The following is a 27343-nucleotide window of genomic DNA, read 5'->3' on the forward strand; positions in this document are numbered from 1 at the left end:
ACACCTTTTCCCCCATTATTCCTTGCTTTTAAGAGTGACCCCAGGGTACGGCCTCAGGAGCTGGCCACCGCGGCATCCCCCAAAACTAACAGCAAAGCCCGAGCGCCGAGTCCCAATCCCTTGGGCGCGTCATACAGTAAGATAAACCTTCCAATGACAATTCCAAGGAATAATTTAAAAAAGAGGAGCTGCCTGTTACATTAGGCTATTTGGAGTAATTGTCAAATTTTCACATGCTTTTCCCAAAAACCTCTGAAACGTGTCCATCAACTCAGACATGGACTTGCTTTCTTGTAATTTCCTTCTGTGTTCTTTTTCCATTAGGCTTTAGCAGGTGGCGCCCAAACTATAAGTGAAGAGCTGCTCTGTTGACTTGGAGCAGCTGAATCGCCAGCGACAGTGGTCAGTGACCTCTCTGAGCCGGTGCCGGATACAACAGGCAGGTAGTTGCCTCTGTTAGTAACAACCTGCCTGTTAGTTTTTAGGCTTATAGTAAAAAAAATAAAATTTTCCTGGATAAACCCTTGAAAGATCCAGCAACAAACCTTCCATTCATGATCTTTCATACGCCTGATTTTCGGTTGGTCAGTCATGTAAGATTTACAAACAGTACCATTGGGGCTTCAGGACTGGAGAACAGAGACTCTTCATGAGATCTATTTTCTTTATTGACAGCGTCATCACCATTTCTGTGTGCAAACTTATGCTTCAAGGCTTTTGCTATAATGGCTGCAGGGTCTGTGGGATCATTAAGTGAACGTCTCTTCTTGTCTTTCCTGGTTGAGGGTGTCCCACCAGGGGATCTAAAGCGAAAAAGCGGTGAACATAAACATCACTGCCATTCTGTAACTGACAGGCTATAACTTAGCTCTTCATACAAACCACTTTTCATTCATCGCTGCTATGTCTAATAAGATTTTTTTTTTTTGCAGACTTTTTCTACAAAAATGCATCAATTAACTGCTATCCATTTTCTGAAAAGACTTGTCTAAGATCCTATTAATGGGGCTAATACAGCATATTTATAATTAGGGACAGACTACTCTGAAACATTAAATCTAACATAATTATTGAAATCAAGTTTGCATAAGTTAATATTAACTTTGCAAGTTATCACCTATCCACAGGATGAGCCTGCTGATCGCAGGAAGTCCGCATGGAAGACCCTCACCATCAATGGGGCTTGGAAGAGACACATTATATTTGAGCCTTCTCAATCATTCACGCCACTGCTACATTCATTATATGTGAGACTTCCAGAGAAGGGTACAGCATTGTTAACCCCATTCATGACCTTGCGATTTTCTGTTTTTGCCCTTTCGTTTATTTCTCCCCTTATTCCGAGAGCCTAGTTTTTTATTTTTTGTCAATATACCTTTTTTTTTGTGGGACGAGTTGTTTTTTTGATTGACACCATTTATTTTACCATATCGTGTACTGGAAAACGGGACAAAAATTCCAAGTGCGGTGAATTTATCATGTTCATTAAATGCTAAAGCTGACCTGCCATTATGATTGTCCAGGTCAGGACGAGTTCATATATACCAAACATGTATAGGTTCTTTTATATTTGAGTGGTGAAAAAAAAATCAGAAGTTTGTAAGAAAAAAGAAAACAAAAATCGCTTATGTTGCCATTTTCCGAGACCCGTAGCGTCTCCATTTTTCGGGATCTGGGGCCAGGTTAGGGCTTATTTTTTGCGCCCTGAGCTGACGTTTTTATTTATATAATTTTGAGGTAGATACAATGTTTTGATCGCCTGTTATGTTTGTGGAGGCAAAAAAAGAAAAACATAATTCTGGAGTTTAGATTTTTTTTTCTCGTTACGCCGTTTACCGATCTGATTAATTTACTTTATATTTTGATAGATCGGAGATTTCTGAATACAGCGATACCAAATATGCGTATATTTTTTTAATGGTTTAATTTTCAATAGGGCAAAAGGGGGTGATTTAAGCCTTTATGTTTTTTTAAAACTTTTTTTTTTACTTTTTACTGGCTGCAATAGTCCCCTTAGGAGACTTGAAGATGCAATCATCTGATCACCTGTGCTACACATAGCAGGGTTTCATCACTGCTATGTATAGCAGAAATCACAATCTCCTATGAATGCTGGCCACAGGGGATCTACAATGACAGGCATGGGGGTCTTCTGAAGAACCCCGTCTGTCATGACAACACATTGGCACCCCGCAATCACATGACAGGGGCGCCTATGGGTGTGTCTTGTGATGAGCTTCTGGCAGGTGTGAGTTAAATGCCACTGCCAGTGATTGACTGCGGTATTTAACTGGTTAAAAGCTGTGGGTGGATCTCGGATCCGCCCGCGGCTGTTAGGGGCACATGACAGCTCATGAGATCAGCAGTCAAGTACGGGGAAAGATGCGGGCTCCGCGCCAGATTTTTTTTTTTACAGTTTTCTCCTTCATTCTATTTCACGCATGTCTGTAATGAAAAATATATATTTAAAGAAAATCTATAAAATGATCTTACCTTTCGACCGCCCGAAGCTTGATGGAATTCATGCCTTTTAACACATCCATCATACTGGGGAGCTGATCCACACTGCCTTTCTCTGACGCCTCGCTTTCCGTTGGGCTTCATTTGTGAGAAGCTTTACGTTCTCTTATAAGATCAAGTGCATATTTTAGTGGAGTAGATGGGGCTGGGGGTGGTGGAGGAGGAGGAGGGGGCGACAGAGCTACTGGTGTTGTACATTGTGAGAACTGTGCGGAAAGTGGTGTAGAAGCTGAAGATGGGGGTGGGAGGGCATTACCTGGGCTGCCAAATGAGCACATTGATTCTGTATCTGAGAAAAAAAAACGAGATCAAATCATACCAAATACATAGCAAATGCTTGACCTGTTTAACCCATTAAGTGATTAATAAGGATTACAAAAACAATGGCTTATGAGACTGTGCGGCTTTTGACTGTTGTAGGGCAACAATGGCAGCAATCTGTGCTCTCAGCTGCAGCAGCTCATCTTCCAAAGCTGAAAGGCATGATTGTCTGCAGGAAGGAGACTCTTTTCACACACTCTCTTGGCCGACATCATAGTCAGAAATCCTGAGTCTGAATTATTCGGGGCCATGGACTAGTTGGATGGAAGATCGTGTCTGATGAAAAAGGTCCCTGTCACTACAGAACCATTAAAAAGTAGTAGTTACTAAAGGGAATCTGTCACCAGGTTTATGCTACCTCATCTGAGAGCAGCATGATGTGGGGGCCGAGACCCCGAATCCACTGATGTTCCTGGGCTCTGCGCTGTAGTTTTGATAAATCATTGTGTTATCTGCTGCAGCTCTGCTAGTCCTCTCAATGATCAGCTCCTGCTATGCAGTCCTTAATATTCATGAGCTCCGGCTAATCATGTCCCTTTCCACTGTCAGCGTTGTCTATGCACAGTGTAGACAGAAAGCTGTAAATCAATGGTGCAGGCAGGGCTGTGGAGTGGGTAAGCCAAACCTCCGACTCCTCAATTTCCATGACACCGACTCCAACTCCACGGCTCTGACTCCGACTCCCTCATACATGGCTCATGTTTAAGTGGTAAATTTACTGTAGCACAGATTCATCTCAGCTAAAAGTCTAGACCCTTAGATCAGGCGTAGGACAGACATTTATAGGACATTTCATAACTTTCCCAAATTCTTATGAAAAAATATTCCCCACAAACTGCATTGAACTACTGTACCCAATTTATTACATATTTTAGGAGTCGGAGTCGGTACATTTTATACCGACTCCACCAAAATGGACTCCGACTCCACGACTCCGACTCCACAGATCTGGGTGCAGGTGGGGTTAGACTGAGCTCATACAATATGGGAGAAGACAATCAGAACTCACCAGATGTAAGAAGTATCTTGGTATATTTATTTGTCTTATTAGTCACACCAAACGAAGCACACAATAACAGGAAATGGTCGACACCTGCGTGCACCCGCGCTCTCCTGTAACAGGTCAGCTGCTATTTTTTAGCCAATAAAGATACCAAGACCCTTATGGTGAGTGTCATCTTTCTTCTCCCATATTGTATTACTGAGCCATTTACTATTGTCACTGAGCATGAACTATGTAATTACCTGACAGAGGCCATAACGATAATTGATCAGTGTCATATATACTCAAGCCGTTACAGTAGTAGCCTAACCAGTGTCTACACACACACACACACACATACATACATACATACATACATACATATATATACGTATATATGTGTGTGTGATTGAGCTCACTGTTTAGATAACTAGTAGAACGCTGGAATCAGGGTCTCCATCACTTTGAAGAGGATAAATCTGATGACAGATTAATTTTGAAAGTAATACGATCAGATAATTACCGGAATCTGGTGTACATCAGGTCATTGTCAACTAACAGACATGGGGCGTCTACCAAAAAAGCAATGTCAGGTCTCTTGACAACTTCATACTCTTTAGCTTCTAATACTCCAGGTCCTATGAATTTCTGCAAGAGAGAAATAAAGGATATTATGTCAAAAAGCAAAGTTTTTGTATTAATTCCCATAAAGGAAATCTGTCACCAGGTTTTTGTTATGTAATCTGAGAGCAGCATGGTGTAGGGACAGAGACCCTGATTACTGCAATGTGTCACTTACTGGGCTGATTATTGTTGTTTCAATAAAATCAGTGCACCATTAGCAGGATATTATCACTTTAGGACTAATTGTGCCATGTAGTCTTTCTTCTCTATGTAACCTCGCTCCCACCACTGATTAACAGCTTTCTGCTTATGCACGCAGAAAGTTGCCAATCAGTGGTGTGCAGAGGGTTATTGAGAGCTCAGCATTCAGAGAACTGTTAGATCAGCAACATATAAAACAGCGATTGTATCAAAACTGCAGCAAGCAGCTCAGCAAGTGACACATCACTGGAATAAGAGTCTTTGCCCCTACATCGTGCTGCATATCAAAAACCTGTCAAGAGGAATAACCTGTATAATGTACTAGCAGCACATTATCAGCCTCCTAATAAGGTTCTAAAAGAGGCACTGCCGTCAAAGTTTTTATCCTCTTAATATATTGCTGTCATCATATTATATCGCACTGTGTACTTACAATTGCTCATTTTGACTTTATACAGCTAATTCTTCTCTTTTCTCTGCTCTATGTTGAAACAGGAAGTCTCTTTTTCCTGGATTTATCATCCCCCTCTTCAACTTCTGACCCAGCTGCTGCCTCCTCCCCCTGCCAGGGACTTTTGCAGTGACTCATGACTCATGCAGGGAAAAGAGACTTCTTCTTTCTACATAGAGCAGAGAAGGATTTAGCTAGTCAGTTTTTAATCACATAATGTCATAAGACCTAATGGAAAAGATAAGAATTAGCTGGGTAAAGGGGCAAAATGAGCAATTGTAAGTACACATGACAGCTCTATTCTGCAGTCATTACAAATACAGGGATACCAAATATATAGTTTAAAGTTTTGCACGTTATCACAATAAAAACGTTAATGAAAAAATGAAGGGGGGGGGTAACCATGGATCAGCTGTCAGGTTACCTTTAAAGGGGTTTTTCTCATACTCATAAAGATATATGGATAAAATTGCAAAGTGCTTTTAAAAACAAGCAACTTTGCAATCAATTTGCTTCTTCTTAAAAAAACCTTTCTGCTCTCAAGAATGGAAGGATTTTTAATTCTATAGTTTACGCACGTTGCCTAGTTTACCAGCTACCTCTGTACATACCCCTCAACCTTCCCAGACCCAGGAGACTGTCTCAAATTTGGGGAGCTGTCCTGCTATTTCGGGATGTCGGGAGCTTGTCCTGACTTCAACTGTATTTGTGGCCTCATGTCACAGATACAGGAGGCTTTAACAATGGCACAGGGAAGCATCAGCTCCTTCCTCCACTCCTCAGTCTATATACACACATGGTCAAAATTGATTGGTACCCCTCGTTTAATGAAAGAAAAACCCACAATGGTCACAGAAATAACTTGAATCTGATAAAAGTAATAATAAATTAAAAATCTATGAAAATGAACAAATGAAAGTCAGACATACAGTACAGACCAAAAGTTTGGACACACCTTCTCATTTAAAGATTTTTCTGTATTTTCATGACTATGAAAATTGTACATCCACACTGAAGGCATCAAAACTATGAATTAACACATGTGGAATTATATACTTAACAAAAAAGTGTGAAACAACTGAAAATATGTCTTATATTCTAGGTTCTTCAAAGTAGCCACCTTTTGCTTTGATGACTGCTTTGCACACTCATGGATTCTCTTGATGAGCTTCAAGAGGTAGTCACCGGAAATGGTTTTCACTTCACAGGTGTGCCCTGTCAGGTTTAATAAGTGGGATTTCTTGCCTTATAAATGGGGTTGGGACCATCAGTTGTGTTGTGCAGAAGTCTGGTGGATACACAGCTGATAGTCCTACTGAATAGACTGTTATAATTTGTATTATGGCAAGAAAAAAGCAGCTAAGTAAAGAAAAACAAGTGGCTATCATTACTTTAAGATATGAAGGTCAGTCAGTGCAAAAAATTGGGCAAACCTTGAAAGTGTCTCCAAGTGTAGTTGCAAAAACCATCAAGCGCTACAAAGAAACTGGCTCACATGAGGACCGCCCCAGGAAAGGAAGACGAAGAGTCACCTCAGCTTCTGAGGATAAGTTTATTCGAGTCACCGGCCTCAGAAATCGCAGGTTAACAGCTTCTCAGATTAGAGACCAGGTCAATGCCACACAGAGTTCTAGCAGCAGGCACATCTCTTCAACACCTGTTAAGAGGAGACTTTGTGCAGCAGGCCTTCATGGTAAAATAGCTGCTAGGAAACCACTGCTAAGGACAGTCAACAAGCAGAAGAGACTTGTTTGGGTTAAAGAAGACAAGGAATGGACATTAGATCAGTGGAAATCTGTGCTTTGGTCTGATGAGTCCAAATTTGAGATCTTTGGTTCCAACCACCGTGTCTTTGTGCGACACAGAAAAGGTGAACGGATGGACTCTACATGCCTGGTTCCCACCGAGAAGCATGGAGGAGGAGGTGTGATGGTGTGGGGGTGCTTTGCTGGTGACACTGTTGGGGATTTATTCAAAATTGAAGGTATATTGAACCAGCATGGCTACCACTCATCTTGCAGCGGCATGCTATTCCATCCAGTTTGAGTTTAGTTGCACCATCATTTATTTTTCAACAGGACAATGACACCAAACACACCTCCAGGCTGTGTAAGGGCTATTTGACCAAGAAAGAGAGTGATGGGGTGCTATGCCAGATGACCTGGCCTCCACAGTCACCAGACCTGAACCCAATCGAGATGGTTTGGGATGAGCTGGACCGCAGAGTGAAGGCAAAAGGGCCAACAAGTGCTAAGCATCTCTGGGAACTCCTTCAAGATTGTTGGAAGACCATTTCCGGTGACTATCTCTTGAAGCTCATCAAGAGAATGCCAAGAGTGCCAAGAGTGTGCAAAGCAATCATCAAAGCAAAAGGTGGCTACTTTGAAGAACCTAGAATATAAGACATATTTTCAGTTGTTTCACACTTTTTTGTTAAGTATATAATTCCACATGTGTTAATTCATAGTTTTGATGCCTTCAGTGTGAATGTACAATTTTCATAGTCATGAAAATACAGAAAAATCTTTAAATGAGAAGGTTTGTCCAAACTTTTGGTTTGTACTGTAGCTTTTCAACCCTGCTTCCACAGAATTTAAAAAAAATTAAACTCATGAAATAGGCCTGGACAGAAATGATGGTACTCTTAACTTAATATTTTGTTGAACAACCTTTTGAGGCAATATCTGCAAATTAAACGATTCCTGTAACTGTCAATGAGACTTCTGCACCTCTCAACAGGTATTTTGGCCCACTCCTCATGAGCAAACTGCTTCAGTTGTCTCGTGTTTGAAGGTTGCCTTTTCCAGATGGCATGGTTCAGCTCTTTCCAAAGATGCTGAATAGGATTTAGGTCTGGGCTCATAGAACGCCACTTCAGAAAAGTCCAATGTTTTCCTCTTAGCCATTCTTGGGTGTTTTTAGCTGTGTGTTTTAGGTAATTATCCTGTTGCAAGACCCATGACCTGCAACTGAGACCAAGCTTTCTGACACTGGGCAGCACATTTCTCTCTAGAATCCCTTGATAGTCTTGAGATTTCATTGTACCCTGCACAGATTCAAGACACCCTGTGCCAGATGCAGCAAATAGCCCCAGAACAAAACAGAGCCTCCTCCATGTTTCACAGTAGGGACAGTGTTCTTTTCTTGATATGCTTCATTTTTCTGTCTGTGAACATAGAGCTGATGTGCCTTGCCAAAAACTTGCATTTTTGTCTCATCTGTCCATAGGATATTCTCCCAGAATCTTTGTGGCTTGTCAACATGTAGTTTGTCAAATTCCAGTCTGGCTTTTTTATGATTTTGTTTCAACAATGGAGTTCTCCTTGGTCGTCTCCCATGAAGTCCACTTTGGATCAAACAACGACGGATGGTGCGATCTGACACTGATGTTCCTGGAGCTTGAAGTTCACATTTAATCTCTTTAGAAGTTATCCTGGCTCTTTTGTTACCATTCGTATTATCCGTCTCTTTGATTTGTCATCAATTTCCTCCTGCGGCCACGTCCAGGGAGGTTGGCTACAGTTCCATGGATCTTAAATTTCTGAATAATATGTGCAACTGTAGTCACAGGAACATCAAGTTGCTTGGAGATGGTCTTATAACCTTTACCTTTAACATGCTTGTCTATAATTTTCTTTCTAATCTCCAGAGACAACTCTTTCCTTTGCTTCCTCTGGTCCATGTTGAGTGTGGTACACACCATGTCACCAAACAGCACAGTGAGTATCTGTAGCCCTATATACAGGCCCACTGACTGATTACAAGATTGTAAACACCCGTGATGCTAATTAGTGGACTCAACTAGATTTAACATGTCCTTTTTGTCACATTATTTTCAGGGGTACCATCATTTCTGTCCAGGCCTAGTTCATGAGTTTAATTTTTTTTAAAAATGATGTGGAAGCAGGGTTGAAGAGCATTGTCTGATTTTCATTTGTTCATTTTCATACATTTTTAATTTATTATTATTTTTGTCAGATTCAAGTTATTGCTGTGACCATTGTGGGATTTTCTTTCATTAAACGAGGGGTACCAACAATTTTGACCAATCATAGAAAGCCCTGCCTGGACCTTCTGGTCACAAGACATTCTCATGTCCCGTGACTAGGCAGCGGAGAAGAGGAGCAGGACCCAGGCAAGGTGTGAGTGTTGTAGGAGAAGAGAAGCAGGACACAGGCAATGTGTGAGTGTTGTAGAAGAAGAGGAGCACGAAATAAACAAGGTGTGAGTGTTGTAGAAGAATCGCAGGACACAGACAATGTGTGGCTGTTGTATGAGAAGAGGAGCAGGACACAGGCAATGTGTGGCTGTTGTAGGAGAAGAGGAGCAGGGCACAAGCAATGTGTGGCTGTTGTAGGAGAAGAGGAGCTGGACACAGGCAATGTGTGGAAGTTGTAGGACAAGAGGAGCAGGACACAGGCAATGTGTGCCTGTTTAGGACAAGAGGAGAAGGACACAGACAATCTGTGGCTGTTGTAGGAGAAGAGGAGCAGGACACAGACAAGGTGTGGCTGTTGTAGGAGAAAATGAGCAGGACACAGACAAGATGTGAGTGTTGTAGAAGAAGAGGAGCAGGACACAGGCAATGTGTGGAAGTTGTAGGACAAGAGAAGCAGGACACAGGAAATTTGTGGAAGTTGTAGCACAAGAGGAGCAGGACACAGGCAATGTGTGCCTGTTTAGGACAAGAGGAGAAGGACGCAGGCAATGTGTGTCTGTTGTAGAAAAAGAGGAGAAGGACACAGGCAGTGTGTTGCTGTTGTAAAAGAAGATGAGCAGGACACAGGCAATGTATGGCTGTTGTAGGAGAAGAGGAGCAGGAAACAGACAAGGTGTGAGTGTTGTAGAAGAAGAGGAGCAGGACACAGGCAATATGTGGAAGTTGTAGGACAAGAGGAGCAGGACAAGGGCAATGTGTGGAAGTTGTAGGACAAGAGGAGCAGGACACAGGCAATGTGTGCCTGTTGTAGAACAAGAGGAGAAGAACACAGGCAATGTGTGCCTGTTGTAGGACAAGAGGAGCAGGACACAGGCAATGTGTGCCTGTTGTAGGACAAGAGGAGCAGGACACAGGCAATGTGTGCCTGTTTAGGACAAGAGGAGAAGGACACAGGCAATGTGCATCTGTTGTAGGGCAAGAGGAGCAGTACGTGGGCAATGTGTGGCTGTTGTAGGAGAAGAGGAGCATGACACAGACAAGGTGTGAGTGTTGTAGAAGAAGAGGAGCAGGACACAGGCAATGTGTGGCTGTTGTAGGAGAAGAGGAGCAGAACACAGACAAGATGTAGCTGTTGTAGGAGAAAAGGAGCAGGACACAGACAAGGTGTGAGTGTTGTAGAAGAAAAGGAGCAGAACACAGGCAATGCGTGGAAGTTGTAGGACAAGAGGAGCAGGACAAGGGCAATGTGTGGAAGTTGTAGGACAAGAGGAGCAGGACACAGGCAATGTGTGCCTGTTGTAGGACAAGAGGAGCAGGACACAGGCAATGTGTGCCTGTTGTAGGAGAAGAGGAGCAGAACCCTGGCAACGTGTGCCTGTTGTAGGACAAGAGGAGCAGGACACAGGCAATGTGTGCCTGTTGTAGGACAAGAGGAGCAGGACACAGGCAATGTGTGCCTGTTGTAGGACAAGAGGAGCAGGACACAGGCAATGTATGGATGTTGTAGGAGAGTTGAGTATTTGCGTGTTGATTTGACAGATTTGTGTGTGCTGATGTAGCATCAGACTGCATGTGGGGCAATGTGATATGTGGGCCTCTAACTGTGTGAAAAGTTGTGGGGGCATCATACTGTGAGTGAAGGACATTGTTGGGGCAAGGAAAGTCTTACCATGCTGTGTGGATACACTAAGGGCTTTACTAAGAGCAATATTTTGGTGTGGGCACATATAAAGAACTGGGCAAGGTTAGGGTACTGGCTTGGTGGAAAGCAGAAATTTTCATGGCACACTATGTGCACCGCAGGGTGCGTCCCTCTTTCTTATCATTCAAAATTGGAAGGTATGTCTGTAGTCTATCAGAGGTGTCTGGTTTCATAGGTAAGGTTAGGGTATGTGCCCACGATGCAGAAATGAAGTAGAAAATTTCTACAGCGTTTCTGCATGTTCTTGGCAGTCAAAAACACTTGCGGATTTTACACGCGTTTTTGACGTGTTTTTGCAGCGTTTTTACATGCGGATTTGACTTGCGTTTTTCATGTGCATTGGAACCTCAAATCCGCATGCAGAAATGCACAAATAATGGACATGCTGCAGATTTTTCCGCAAGGAAAATCCGCTGCGAAAAATTCCGCAGTATGGACACAGAACATGCAGATTTTCATTGGGGATCATGGGGCACGGATTAGGAAGCGTTTTGCAAGCGTTTACGCTGCGGAAAATCCGCATCAAAAACGCTTGAAAAATGCATAGTGTGCATGCAGCCTTAGTGCGCTTGCAAGCATTGCTCTGAAGCCAGTCAGATTGCTGGATCTGCTTGCAGCATGGGAATTCACACAGGTTGTGCCAGTAACTCAGCCATGCTGCAGGATCAAATGTCAATCTTCAGGAGCTCAATTGCCCTTTGGCATGCAGGATATTGGGAGTGACAGGAATTGTGCGGGAATTGTCTCCGAGACAAACCCTTTAATTAATTTTTGAAAAGTAACTCAACTTTGAATTCATTCTTTGTATGTATACTTTTGTGGCCACTTTCCATTTTTGCCGACCCCGACCCACACCGATCTGCAGACATGGAAAGTGTCTACAAAAAGTTCCTCCCTAGGAACGAAACGTTTCCACTGCAATGACTATGTGTCAATAAATCACTATTTTTCACTGAAGATTGGAGTGCTGCCTGTGTCTTAATGAAATATATATTATATTATATATATATATATATATATATATATATATATATATATATATATATATTAATATATATATAATTTAGAAAAAAATATATTTATGTATTGTAAGGTAGCGCTATTCATCACGCTGGGGGACACTCGCTTCACGGGGTTAATTAAAGCACACCAGCCACGTTTTCTGATAACACGACATCCAGCAGTTTATTACACTTCATAACTGCACATAACATAGTCCATCTCAGTGGCTCACCGGCATGGTTATACATATAACATCCAGGAGACCTTTCCAATGGCAGACATGCCCGCTTGGCTTTAGATACAGACTTCAGCAAGGTACAACATTAATGTCCATATAAAGAACCATTTTTACCTTTGCTGGGTCTTAGCTGCTTCTCTCAGCTCTGTTCTGCCACAGCTGTGGCTTTAAGGCTTCCCAGCCGTGGTCTCCAAGCCACGTGCCTTCCAGGGCTACTGCGTCCCAAACACAGGGATTTAGCCTCTTGCCTCACCAGTAGAGATGAGCGTTGTTCTACTCGAACTGTTCGCCAATCTCAAATTCGAGCTGTTTTGGGCGGTGTTCGAGCCGTTCGGCGAACACGAACAATTTGAGAAAAATTTGGCTGTTCGAGGTTATGTTCGATAACTGTTCGTGCACCAAAATAATAACTGGATTTTTTCTCAGTAATGATGAAAATTAATGTTAATACGCAGTTTGAGTGTACAGCGGGGCGGGGGGAGGGGCAGGGGATGGATCTCTGCAGGAACAATGAAGATCTCCATTTTTTTTTTCTCTTTCCCGCATTTACAGTGGGGAGGTGCAATCTGTCAGCCTATCAGCAGCGCACACACGGAGCGAAGTTCTTTTTTTCACACAAGCAAGGGCATGTGTCGTTGGCAGTGTATGTCACATGTCCTTGCCCTATAAGACCAAGCCATTTTCCCCGTCGCCACCATTTTCTCACTGCTGCAGCTGCGTGTTAGACGGCACCGCTGTTGCTGTGTGCGCTATACCTTGTTAATTTCAAGCCAATTTTCGCACAAATCTACAGATAGCTTGGGAGTAGGGAATAGTTGTGATTGCAGTCCTTTTAAGGACTAGGTTACAGCATTTCCTACGACTTTTATCAGGCAGGTCTGTGCTCTTAAATAGATAGATTGTGGGAGTAAAGACTAATTGTAATTGGAGTCCTTTTCAGGACTAGGTTACATCAGTTCATATCAGTTTTTGCCAGGCAGGTCTGTGCCAGTGCTGTGCAAGTTTTTTTCACAGCATTTGGCTGAATCTAGCAAAGCTAATCCTTTTTGGCCTATTGCAGAGTGTGTTAGTCAGTGGAGTAGCCTATCTGTGTTGCAAGATATACCACCTGTGTATAGAATACCAATTTTTTTACTGCACCTAGTGAAGTAAAATCTTTTGGGCATAGCATCATTCTATTAGTCCATCTATACTGACCTCCATCAGGTTGCAAATTGAATATATTTTTTTTCTGCATCTAGCTCTGAAAAAATATTGGGCTTCTAGCTGTGTGTGGGACTTGTTGTATTAGTCCATCTATACTGACCTCCATCAGGTTGCAAACTGAATATATTTTTTCTGCATCTACCTCTGAAAAAATATTGGGCTTCTAGCTGTGTGTGGGACTTGTTCTATTAATCCATCTATACAGACCTCCATCAGGTTGCAAACTGAATATATTTTTTTCTGCATCTACCTCTGAAAAAATATTGGGCTTCTAGCTGTGTGTGGGACTTGTTGTATTAGTCCATCTATACTGACCTCCATCAGGTTGCAAACTGAATATATTTTTTTCTGCATCTACCTCTGAAAAAATATTGGGCTTCTAGCTGTGTGTGGGACTTGTTCTATTAATCCATCTATACAGACCTCCATCAGGTTGCAAACTGAATATATTTTTTTCTGCATCTACCTCTGAAAAAATATTGGGCTTCTAGCTGTGTGTGGGACTTGTTGTATTAGTCCATCTATACTGACCTCCATCAGGTTGCAAACTGAATATATTTTTTTCTGCATCTACCTCTGAAAAAATATTGGGCTTCTAGCTGTGTGTGGGACTTGTTCTATTAATCCATCTATACAGACCTCCATCCGGTTGCAAACTGAATATATTTTTTTCTGCATCTACCGCTGAAAAAATATTGGGCTTCTAGCTGTGTGTGGGACTTGTTGTATTAGTCCATCTATACTGACCTCCATCAGGTTGCAAACTGAATATATTTTTTTCTGCATCTACCTCTGAAAAAATATTGGGCTTCTAGCTGTGTGTGGGACTTGTTCTATTAATCCATCTATACAGACCTCCATCAGGTTGCAAACTGAATATATTTTTTTCTGCATCTACCTCTGAAAAAATATTGGGCTTCTAGCTGTGTGTGGGACTTGTTGTATTAGTCCATCTATACTGACCTCCATCAGGTTGCAAACTGAATATATTTTTTTCTGCATCTACCTCTGAAAAAATATTGGGCTTCTAGCTGTGTGTGGGACTTGTTCTATTAATCCATCTATACAGACCTCCATCAGGTTGCAAACTGAATATATATTTTTTTGCATCTACCTCTGAAAAAATATTGGGCTTCTAGCTGTGTGTGGGACTTGTTGTATTAGTCCATCTATACTGACCTCCATCAGGTTGCAAACTGAATATATTTTTTTCTGCATCTACCTCTGAAAAAATATTGGGCTTCTAGCTGTGTGTGGGACTTGTTCTATTAATCCATCTATACAGACCTCCATCAGGTTGCAAACTGAATATATTTTTTTCTGCATCTACCTCTGAAAAAATATTGGGCTTCTAGCTGTGTGTGGAACTTGTTGTATTAGTCCATCTATACTGACCTCCATCAGGTTGCAAACTGAATATATTTTTTTCTGCATTTACCTCTGAAAAAATATTGGGCTTCTAGCTGTGTGTGGGACTTGTTCTATTAATCCATCTATACAGACCTCCATCAGGTTGCAAACTGAATATATTTTTTTCTGCATCTACCTCTGAAAAAATATTGGGCTTCTAGCTGTGTGTGGGACTTGTTCTATTAATCCATCTATACAGACCTCCATCAGGTTGCAAACTGAATATATTTTTTTCTGCATCTACCTCTGAAAAAATATTGGGCTTCTAGCTGTGTGTGGGACTTGTTGTATTAGTCCATCTATACTGACCTTCATCAGGTTGCAAACTGAATATATTTTTTTCTGCATCTACCTCTGAAAAAATATTGGGCTTCTAGCTGTGTGTGGGACTTGTTCTATTAATCCATCTATACAGACCTCCATCAGGTTGCAAACTGAATATATTTTTTTCTGCATCTACCTCTGAAAAAATATTGGGCTTCTAGCTGTGTGTGGGACTTGTTGTATTAGTCCATCTATACTGACCTCCATCAGGTTGCAAACTGAATATATTTTTTCTGCATCTACCTCTGAAAAAATATTGGGCTTTTAGCTATGTGTGGGACTTGTTCTATTAATCCATCTATACAGACCTCCATCAGGTTGCAAACTGAATATATTTCTTTTCTGCATCTACCTCTAAAAAAATATTGGGCTTCTAGCTGTGTGTGGGACTTGTTGTATTAGTCCATCTATACTGACCTCCATCAGGTTGCAAACGGAATATATTTTTTTCTGCATTTACCTCTGAAAAAATATTGGGCTTCTAGCTGTGTGTGGGACTTGTTCTATTAATCCATCTATACAGACCTCCATCAGGTTGCAAACTGAATATATTTTTTTCTGCATCTACCTCTGAAAAAATATTTGGCCTTCTAGCAGTGTGTGGGACTTTCTCTATTAGTCCATCTATACTGACCTCCATCAGGTTGCAAATTAAAAATAATTTTTATCTGCATCTAGCTCTGAAAAAATATTTGGCCTTCTAGCAGTGTGTGGGACTTTCTCTATTAGTCCATCTATACTGACCTCAATCAGGTTGCAAATTAAAAATAATTTTTATCTGCATCTAGCTCTGAGAAAATATTTGGCCTTCTAGCAGTGTGTGGGACTTTCTCTATTAGTCCATCTATACTGACCTCTATCAGGTTGCAAATTGAATATAATTTTTTTCTGCATCTAACCCAGCCAATAGTTTTGGCCTAATACCACAGTTTGGCCACTCAGCTCTGCTCGGTTCCCATCCATTGTTTTTTTGTGCAAACAACTCCAGAGTTATTAATTAGTTAACCACCAAAATGAGTGGAAAAAGGCCTGCTGCTGGTGGAAAGGGGAATAGGCGTGTTGGGAAGGGGAAAAAAGGTTGTGTCCGTGGGGTAGGTGTTAAAGCAACAGTAACATCTGCAGAAGAAAGACCATCTTCCAGCCAAACTAAAATGTCTACTTCTTTTAGCGGACAATGTGATAAGATCCCTTTCTTACGGCCACGCCAATCGCTACAAATTCCAGATGAGGCACAAAAACAGCAGGTGCTTCAACGGATATCAAGTGCTCCTTTAAGTGGGCTCTCCTCCACATCAACTTCAACATCACAAATACTCCAGTCCTCAAAGGTGTCACCCCAATCGCACTTGCTTCCTCACAGCTCCCAAATCTCCAGCTGCCCGTCTGAGTATGAGGTAGAACAGATGGTTGAGTCTGCAGAGCTGTTTACTCATACTATAGCCTGGGAATCAGAGGTCGACTCCAGCGCTTCTGTGAATCCAGACGAGGAAATGATCTGCACTGATGCCCAGAATCTTTATGAGTCGGATCCAGGACCAGACGCAGAAGGTTCTGACCATAATGTAGACCCTCATTCCCAAACTGTAACTCCTGTTGGTGGAGACAATGAGGAAGACGATGATAAGACTCAAATACCTGATTGGAGCGACAACTTTAGTTTTTTGTCAGGGCAGGAACAGGTTGGCTCTGAGGACGACGGGTGTGATAACGCACAGGGTGATGATGATGAGGTTGGAGATCCCACTTACTGTCAACCCACAGTCAGCCAAAAGATGAGGTCAGCAGAGGAGGTGGAGGAAGATGCTAGTGACGACGAGGTCAGGTTGCACCTTCCTGGACAGAGACGTAGTACTGGAAGCACGTCAACAACTGCATCCTCAAACACAACTCTGCCTCTCACCACAAGTCGTGGTGGCTCTTCAGCTCGCATGGGTGCTAAGCCTTGCATAGCCTGGGCATTTTTTCAGATCGATAAAGATGACCCAACTCGTGTTATCTGTAACATTTGTCAGCAAAAGCTAAGTAGAGGCCAAAAAATACATAGTTTGAGTACTTCATGCATGAACCGGCACATGGACATGAAGCATAAGTTGCAGTGGGAAGCTCAGTGTGCTACAATGCGGCCTAGCCGGCCGGGCCAACCACCGTCTGCCATATCTTGTGCATCCGCGGCCTCTTCATCCTCTGTGACTGGGGGGACAGCAGTCACACCTGTTTTGGGGCGCAGATCTGCCACCTCTTTACCCGCAACAGCCAGCGTGATTGGCAGGTCATCATTTTCTTTGGAGGTGGTAACACCAGTTGGTGTTGAGCGCTGTCCGACATCGATAGCACCACCTTTGGATCAAGGCAACCTAACATGTCCGCCTGCATCTTCCTCACAGACCGGCAGTTTGCCGGGGACACCCTTATCAACCCCGTCTAAGCACAATAGCCAGCCCTCGGTCCCTCAGATGTGGACAAGTAAAAGACCATTTCCTCCTAGCCATGAGAAAGCTAAGAGGTTGAATTTCACCATCTGCAAGCTCTTGGCTACAGAAATGCTGCCTTTCCGCCTGGTGGATACAGAGGATTTTCGAGACCTTATGTCCGTCGCAGTGCTCCAGTACCAGATGCCCAGTCGGCACTACTTCTCAAAGAAAGGTGTGCCTGCGCTCCACCAGCATGTCGCACACAACATCACCGCTTCTTTGAGAAACTCTGTGTGTGACAGGGTGCATTTCACCACAGACACTTGGACGAGTAGGCATGGACAGGGGCGTTACATGTCGCTGACTGGGCACTGGGTAACTATGGTGACAGCAGGACAAGGGGCTGCTGTCCAAGTCTTGCCGTCCTAACGAGTTGTGCGTCAATCCTCTTTATGTCAAAGTTCCTCCACTGCTTCTGCCTCCTCAACCTCCTCTCGGTCTTCCACCTGCACCCAAAGCCTGTCTGGTCATGCCACAAGCTTTCTAACTGCGCAGAAGGGATCCTGCACACCTCCTTACTATGCTGGCAGTAGGGCTCAACGTCATCAGGCGGTTTTTACATTGAAATGTCTGGGAAATGTGAGTCACACAGCTGAGGAGTTGTGGTCAGCTCTGGAGAACCAATTTCATGAATGGTTGTCTCCACTGGACCTGAAACCAGGGAAGGCCGTGTGCGACAATGCTGCAAACCTGGGTGCGGCCCTTCGCCGGGGCAATGTCACACACGTGCCTTGTATGGCTCACGTGTTGAACCTGGTTGTCCAGCAATTTTTAGCCCACTATCCCAGACTAGATGGCCTTCTGCAGAGGGCACGGTCGCTGTGTGCTCACTTCTGCCATTCGCATCCCGCAGCTCAGCGACTTACATCTCTACAGAAGTCGTTGGGCCTGCCACTTCACCGGCTAAAATGCGATGTGCCTACCCGGTGGAATTCAACTCTGCACATGTTGCAGCGACTGTGGCAGCACCGACAAGCCCTGGTGCAATACGTTCTGACGTATAGCCTGGGCCAACGAGATCCAGAGGTGGGGCAAATCACGCTGGAGGAGTGGTCTCAGATCAGGGACCTATGCACCCTTCTGCACAGTTTTGAAATGGCGACGAAGATGTTTAGTGCTGACGATGCCATTATCAGCATGACTATTCCGGTGATTTACATGCTGGAGCACATGTTAAACAGAATTCAGAGTCAGGTGGTGGCACAAGAGGAGGTGGAGGAAGTAGAGGAGGAGGCGTTGTATGCGGAAGGGCTAACATCTGCAAGGTCCAGACGGTCAGCAGCACCAAGGCGGCAGGCATGTGAGGGTGGGGGAGATGGTTTTACTAGGGCGCATGGTAGCAGCCAAACTAGTGAGGAAGGTGCAGGAGCCCAGGAAGAAGTGGAGGACGAACTGATGGAAGACTCATCAGATGAGGGAGACCTTGATCACATTTCTGTTGTGCGAGGTTGGGGGGAGAGGACAGAGGAAGGAAGCATGATTGTTACCTCGCCACCAACACAACAGGGACTTGGTGCTCCTGGATGCGCAACACACATGAGTGCCTTCTTGCTGCACTACCTGCAACATGACCCTCGAATTGTGAGAATTAGAAATAATCCTGACTACTGGGTTGCCACACTGTTAGATCCCCGGTACAAAAGTAAATTTGCAGAAATTATTCCTGCCATAGAAAGGGATGCACGCATGCAGGAGTATCAGCAGAGACTGTTGCAGAATCTTACATGTGCTTTTCCACAAAATACCAGTGGTGCACGTAGTGAATCTCACAGTTCCAACTTGCCAACCGTGGGACCGTCAAGTGTTCAGCACTCAAACCGTAACAGAACCACAGTATCTGCTGGTAACATCAATTTTGCGGAATCATTTCACCACTTTTTTAGCCCATCCTTTGCAAGGCCACAGGAGACAAGAAGTCTGACACATAGTCAACGCCTAGAGACGATGGTACAGGAGTATCTCCAAGTAAACATTGAAGCCATGACTGTGTCACTGGACCCTTGCTCTTTTTGGGCATCCAATCTGGATAAATGGCCGGAGCTAGCCACTTACGCCTTGGAGATCTTGTCATGCCCCGCAGCCAGCGTTCTGTCTGAACGTGTGTTCAGCGCTGCTGGTGGTGTGCTGACAGATAAGCGCACGCGGCTCTCCACTGATAATGTAGACAGACTCACGTTCATAAAGATGAACAAATCATGGATCCAAAACGACTTTTCTACCCCTGTGTCATCCTGGGGAGAGTAAAAGCTTGATGATTGGTTAAAATCACCCTACCAACCGTTTTAAGCTTTCAAATTACTATTCATGTTTATCTGTATCTTGGCTGGAAAATAATTTGGGCTTTGTAGCAGTGTGCAGCACTGATTCTATTAGGCCATCTATAATAAGCTCCACCAGATTTAAAATTACTAATCATGTTTATCTGTATCTTGACTGGAAAATAATTTGGGCTTTGTAGCAGTGTGCAGCACTGATCCTATTAGGCCATCTATACTAAAGCTTCACCAGATTTAAAATTAATAATAATTTTTAGCTGCATCTAGCCCGGAAAATAATTTTGGGGCTCCGAGATGCGCAAGACACATAAGTGCCTTCTTGCTGCACTACCTGCAGCATGACCCTCATATTGTCAGAATTCGAAGTAATCATGACTACTGGGTTGCCACACTCTTAGATCCCCCAAACTTTTCGATCAACCTTTTCATTTTAATAAAGACCAAAAAAATGGTCATTTTTGAAATTATAAGCATTAGCAGGTTGTTAGAAACTGAAATCAAACAGTTTTCAACTCAAAACTTTATTCTAGGTGATGTTACATTTTCACATAGGACCCCTTGTTCGAAAGGAGCTTCTGAACTCTCTCGTCCATTGAATTTGTCAGGTTTTGGATGGTTTCTGCTTCAATTGTTTTGCATGAGGACAGAATACCCTCCCAGAGCTGTTGCTTAGATGTGAACTGCCTCCCGCCATCATAGACACTCCTTTTAATGATGCTCCAAAGGTTCTGAATGGGGTAGAGGTCAGGGGAGCATGGGGGTCACACCATAAGTTTGTCCCCTTTTATGCCCATATCAGCCAGAGATGCAGATGTTTTATGTGCAGCATGAGATGGTGCATTATCATGCAAAAAAATGATCTTGCTGTGAAATACACGGTTCTTCTTCTTGAACCATGGCAGGAAGTGCTGTTTGAGAAAATCCACATACATTATGGAGTTCATCTTTAGCGCCTTTAGGGATCCTAAAGGGGCCGACAATCTCTCTCCCCATGATTCCAGCCCAAAACATTACTCCACCTCCTCCTTGTTGGCGCTGTAGCCGTGTTTGCGTGGGGTGTCCATCAACCAGCCATCCTCCACTCCATCCATCTGGACCATTGAGCGCTGCACGGCACTCATCCGTGAACAAAACAGTTTTGAAATCAGTCTTCATGTAATGTTTGGCCCACTGGAGCCGTTTCTGCTTGCGTGAAGTGGATAGAGGAGGTCGACAGGATGGCGTATGCGCAGCTGCAAACCTCTGAAGGACCCTGCATCTTGTTGTTCGGGGGACGTTGGAGGCACCAGCAGCTTCAAAAACTTGTCTGCTGCTATGACAAGGCTTTTTTGCCACTGCTCTTTCAACCTGACGTAATTGCCTGTAGGAAAGAGTCCTCAATTTGCCCTTATCAGCACGCACACGTGTGTACTGTGAATCAGCTACATACTTCTTGATTGCCAAGACACTTCATCCTGATCATCGCACAATGTTGATTGTAGTCATGCCTTGACCTAAACACTCCACAATTTGTTGCTTCTCAGCAGCCGACACATCCTTTTTCTTTCCCATTTTGGCAGAAAATGTAGGCTGCTTAATAATGTGAGACAGCCTTCTTAAGTAGTCTTGCCTTTCATTGGACACACCTGCCAAACTAATTAGCACAGGTGTCTGCAATTGCTTACAGTGATATAAAGAGCCCTGACACACATCACCATCAATGAGTTTAACTGACAAACAAACAAATTCTTCCCTTATCACTCCTAAACACTTTTTGCATAATAATTTGGAACACAGTGTACATGTGCTTTTCCACAAAACACCAGTGGTTCACGTAGTGAATCTTACAGTTCTAACTTGCCAACCGTGGTCTGTATGGAGTTGTTCAATAAAGGGCCCAAAATTAAGATAACATAGATGGGAGAGGTCTCTATGAATAGGAATTCCTAAGTATTTGATACCCTGTGAGGGCCAGGCAAAGGGAAAGTTGGACTGGATGGAATCCTATATGGATTTGGGGAGGGAGACATCGAGGGCCTCAGACTTCGCTGCATTGATTTTAAAATTTGACCATGTAACAAAGTGATCTATTTCAGCCATAACAGCATGGATGGATATATGTGATTGAGTGATATATACTAGGACATCATCAGCAAATAGAGAGCACTTGTACTCGGTGCCTCCCACCTCAATCCACCTAATATTGGGGTTATGGCGAATTGATGAGAGCAGGTGCTCCGTCACTAGGATGTATAAGAGAGGGGACAGAGAACATCCCTGCCTTGTCCCATTGGTGATTGTGAAAGGTGATGAAAATGTTCTGACGCGCCCCCTGGGCCTTGGGACACCCGGAGCCGGACCCTTTTTGGTGGATGCTGGTGGTTGTAGTCTCCGTGGCGGTGACCGGTCAAACCAGTGGCGGAACTATTTATGTGGTTTTGATGTTTAAATGTCCGACTACGCCACCCATGGATTGCGGTCAGAGTGAACCGCCGCTCCAGGGCAGACCGCTGAGGCTGGTGTTGTGGGTGCAGCAGAGCGTAGCATAACTCCCCACAGGAGGAGTATAGCCTCAGGGCAGTGTATGCGGAGGATGGGGGTGATGGTGCAGGGCAGCAGCAGTAACGACACGGAGTCAGTGATGCAGTCCAGGGCCTTTACTCACAGTTCTTATTATCCAGACCATGTCTGCAGGTAACGGCTGCCCACGTCGTACTGTGCTCACCAGGTGAGGGGCTCAGACAACTCCCAGATAACTTTGGAGCGCTTCACAGGACCCCCTTTGTGTGTCCTTTGTCTGGCCTTTCTTACCAACCCTTCTGTCCGGCTGCCTCGGGCCTCCTCTTGGTAAACTTGGCGCCAGTTTCCCTGACCCTATGTGGTGCCTTCCTAGCGGGTGTAGCGAGGGGCTGCGCCACATAAAATGTCACAGCCTCCTGTTTCTAGCTGAGGGTCGTTTCCTGCCTCCACTAGTTTCGGGGACCGGTCTCCCCCTTTGGCCTGACCCCTCCACGCAGGTGGATTCGGGCGTGCGGTGGCGACTCGCCCGTCCGCACCCCTGGGATCCCTTCGTTCCTCGTTCCTGGAGCCTTCTCCGCTCCGCTTCCTTCCTTCTCCCTCTTCCAGGCCTGGGCCTCTGTTACTAGGCCCGCCTCCGGAGCAGAGCTCATGCAGAGCCCCTGCTCCCTGCCACTTCTGCTCAGACTTCTCTGCACTGAACTAAGATGGTGCCCACCTTTTATACTCCCTTCTCAATGCACCCAGGAACTGCTTCCTCCCTGCTCCTGCACTACAGGGTTCCCCTTCCTCAGTGTTCCCTCCCCCCACTCCAGCCAGGGACAGGGACTGTCGTGCCCATCTCAGGGGCATATTGGTTGCCCTGCCCCACGGCAATGTGGTGTAATGCATGCAGGTGTCGGGTCCTGATCCACACTACATCCTTACCTGAGAGTGAGATATCACACCTCTGGGTGAGGTGCAATACCTCTGTAGCAACCGAGCCCTCAGGGTGCTACAGTTCCATTTATCTTCAGCCTAGGTGACGTATTGCGATACAGGGCCGTGATTTTGGCTATAAAAGGGTCCCCTAGACCCCTACCCCAAGCTTTTTAAGAGAATCATATATGGCGTGCCAGGAGACTCTATGGAATGCTTTCTCAGCATCCAACGAGAGTATCTAATTACAAATTTTTAACTGCATCTAGCCCAGGAAATACTTTGTGCCTAGTAGCAGTGTCTGCTAGTCAGCTGATTATCCCGGGTGTGAAGCAAGCTACACCACCTGTAGTTTGGACACTTCATTTTTTCAAAGGAAATGCTTCAGGACCACGGGATACTCAGTGAAGAGCATCAGGAGGCACCCCAAGGCATAGGGGCTGGGACTGGCAGTAGGATGCCTTGCGGTGGACAGCCGAGCTCGATCCTTATAAAAGCTTTTTAACTGCAGCAGCTTTAGTGGACGCTACTGGAGCTGGAATTACGCGGCTGCTGGCATGAGACTTGCCCTCCAATAGATCCTTGTAAATGGATTTAAAGTGTATTCATTCAAATTAGAGAGACAATTTAAATTAAAAAGCTTAGAGCTGCCTCCACCACAGGGGGGCTCGCTCGACCCACCAGCGGACAGGCACCAGTATTGGGAGAGGGGGGCTGGCCGTCAGGGTTCACCGCGGCTCTGGCACAAACCCGGCGACGCGGAGGTGGCACGGGCAGGAGCGGACTGAACGTGTCGGCTTCTCACTTTTTGGATTTTAGAAGGGCATGACATGCCTATATCTGTGTCTCCCCCTCCTTTTACTCCTCCACCTCTTTTCTTTTCGCATGACTATATGTACTTGTCACTTTTCCATGTGTTAGTTGTGTCTTCTGAGCAGTTTGTCAGCTTTTGGACACCTTTGAAGGTGTTTTCTATGTGTTTCTATGTGTTTTTGTTTGCCTGCCATTGGTTTTAACGGTGTTCGAAGGTGTTTGACGAACAGTTCGGCGAACACACGGGTGTTCGACGAACCGAACCGAACTCGAACACTACGGGGGTGGCTCAACACTACTCACCAGGCCTCTCCAGGCTAATGGTGTCCCACACACAGGGATCAGGCCTAATGACTTTCACACCCTGTCTCAAAAGCACCAGGGTTTATATATCCATCCAGTGCACACAGGCAGGACTTTGCTGATGTCACAGTCATGTGACCAGTCACCTGAGGGGGAAGGTACATGGTCAGCCCAAAACACATCCTGGACCATACAGTAATGCCAAGCAAGCCGCTGCATTACAGTATATACAGTACAGACCAAAAGTTTGGACACACCTTCTCATTTAAAGATTATTCTGTATTGTCATGACTACGAAAATTGTACATTCACACTGAAGGCATCAAAACTATGAAGTAACACATGTGGAATTATATACTTAGCAAAAATGTGTGAAACAACTGAAAATATGTCTTATATTCTAGGTTCTTCAAAGTAGCCACCTTTTGCTTTGATGACTGCTTTGCACACTCTTGGCATTCTCTTGATGAGCTTCTGTGGTGCCCCTGAGGGTTCGACTGTGACAGGGATGCTGCACCTCTTAAATGGGGTGTAGTGTTCCTCCTTTGAGGTAAGAACAGTGCGATGGTCAGGACCCTACCTCCACATCCAACACCACACTTCTCCCACCAGAGGGGGCTAGTAGGCACTAGGTGCTGCCCCTACTGGAAGTTCTGAGACTGGGGAACCAAGAGATAGGGAAACCAACTAGTGGGTGAGGGTGGAGGATTCACATTTTAGTGACACTTTAAATTTCATATTTAATACACAGCCATCTTGGTTCTGGGTCTTTTGATTGTGATCTCCCGCCCTGAACGTGGATCCTGTGTGGACCTGCAGCGGATGGAGACGCGGCCCTCGTACCCTGGCCTTGGGTCAAGGGGCAGGTTGCAGATAATGTATGTCTCAGCCCGGTCAAGGACCATGACCAAGAAGGCCCGGAGCTCAGGAGTGTAGCTCCACCGCAAATGGATCCCATGAGGATGCAGACGGAGCGGTATACGCCACCTGTCCTCGCTATGCTGCTCTAGTCAGAGGGATTCCGGCTGCAAGAGGGGTACCAGCCCCCGACACCTGACCTTGCTACTCTATGTCCTGGTCAGGGAAGCCCGGTAGGCCCAGAGGATCCCACCGGGTAACGGAAGGAGCAGAGCTGCCACCCGTACCCTTTTTCTGAGTGAAGTCCAGAGGGAGACCCGGCCTATCTACACACACACAGAGAGGAAAGGACGCGGTCTGAAGTCTAGGAACACTCTGGTGTGGGGTCCTGATTGAACACTTGACTTACTCGGAGGTTGTCGGACCCCCCCCCGTCTCTGGTGACCGCAGAACTCTGCGAGGGGCAGGGAGAAACCTTTCAACTGCACTCTCCACCATGAGTAAAAACCCTGGAAGTTAACCCCTATGGCTTCCGGACTCTTTATTCTGCACTACACCGCACTACGTAGCACCATACCTCCAACACTATAACCCCCTCCATCCTGTCTCTCTGCCCTGACGCCGTGCTCCGCATGTGGGGAGTAGTACCAACGACGGCTGCCACAACATCCCGCCTCAGAGGACTGCAGCAGCGCTGGTGGTCTTCACCAGGTGCCACAGGTGGTGTAGTCGAGATCAGCCACTCAACCCGGATAAGCCCGTACCACCTTTTTTTAATGTGACGGCCCGGGGCACGGAGCGGGTCCGGGCCACGACTGCACCCCATCGACAACATAGGACCCAGCTCCGAGTCCCCCATCTCCCAGGGTAGGGCTTCCAGCATCACACACTTCAAGAGGTAGTCACCGGAAATGGTCTTCCAACAATCTTGAAGGAGTTCCCTGATATGCTTAGCACTTGTTGGCCCTTGATGCCCTTGGACTCTACATGCCTGGTTCCCACCGTGAAGCATGGAGGAGGAGGTGTGATGGTGTGGGGGTGCTTTGCTGGTGACACTGTTGGAGATTTATTCAAAATTGAAGGCATACTGAACCAGCATGGCTACCTCAGCATCTTGCAGCGGCATGCAATTCCATCCGGTTTGTATTTAGTTGGACCATCATTTATTTTTCAACAGGACAATGACACCAAACACACCTTAAGGCTGTGTAAGGGCTATTTGACCAAGAAGGAGAGTGATAGGGTGCTACGCCAGATGACCTGGCCTCCACGGTCACCAGACCTGAACCCATTCGAGATGGTTTGGGGTGAGCTGGACCGCAGAGTGAAGGCAAAAGGGCCAACAAGTGTTAAGCATCTCTGGGAACTCCTTCAAGATTGTTGGAAGACCATTTCCGATGACTACCTCTTGAAGCTCATCAAGAGAATGCCAAGAGTGTGCAAAGCAGTCATCAAAGCAAAAGGTGGCTACTTTGAAGAACCTGGAATATAAGACATATTTTCAGTTGTTTCACACTTTTTTGTTAAGCATATAATTCCACATGTGTTAATTCATAGTTTTGATGCCTTCGGTGTGAATGTACAATTTTCATAGTCATGAAAATACTGAAAAATCTTTAAATGAGCAGGTGTGTCCAAACTTTTGGTCTGTACTGTACATTATTAGATAGATGGCTTAAACCTAGCGAAACAGGTCAGAATGGCTGTATAATGCTGATAATAGGATGGACATTTTTATGAGTCCAGCTACAAAGTTACAGAGCTGTAGTGTTTTTAATCTCCATCCAACCTGACTTGCAGCTGCAGCTTGTACTGAGCAGTGTAAGATCTCAGCAGCAAGAGGAATAGATCCGCTTTAAGCCTCTACTGTGAATAATGATGCTACCTGATAATTCACAAGTGTTGGTGATGCGCCCCCTGGGCCGTGTGGGGAACCCGGAACCGGGCCTTTTGTGGGATGCTGGGGGTTGTAGTCTCCGCATGGCGGTGACCCGGTCCCGTGGCTCAGGGTGGTCAACCCAAATAGCAGTCTGGATGAACCGCTGCTGCAGGGCAGACTGCTGAGGCT

General features: G+C 44.9%; 1 pseudogene; it reads right to left on the reverse strand.

Annotated features, from left to right (window-relative positions):
- Positions 1-271: 271 nt before the first annotated feature.
- Positions 272-27343, reverse strand: part of LOC141264655 (mitochondrial fission regulator 2-like) — a 54637-nt pseudogene continuing 27565 nt past the window's right edge.

This window comes from Phyllobates terribilis, unplaced genomic scaffold, assembly GCF_046119375.1.
Source record: "Phyllobates terribilis strain yellow unplaced genomic scaffold, ASM4611937v1 Scaffold_4__5_contigs__length_816908805, whole genome shotgun sequence".
Taxonomy (NCBI): domain Eukaryota; kingdom Metazoa; phylum Chordata; class Amphibia; order Anura; family Dendrobatidae; genus Phyllobates; species Phyllobates terribilis.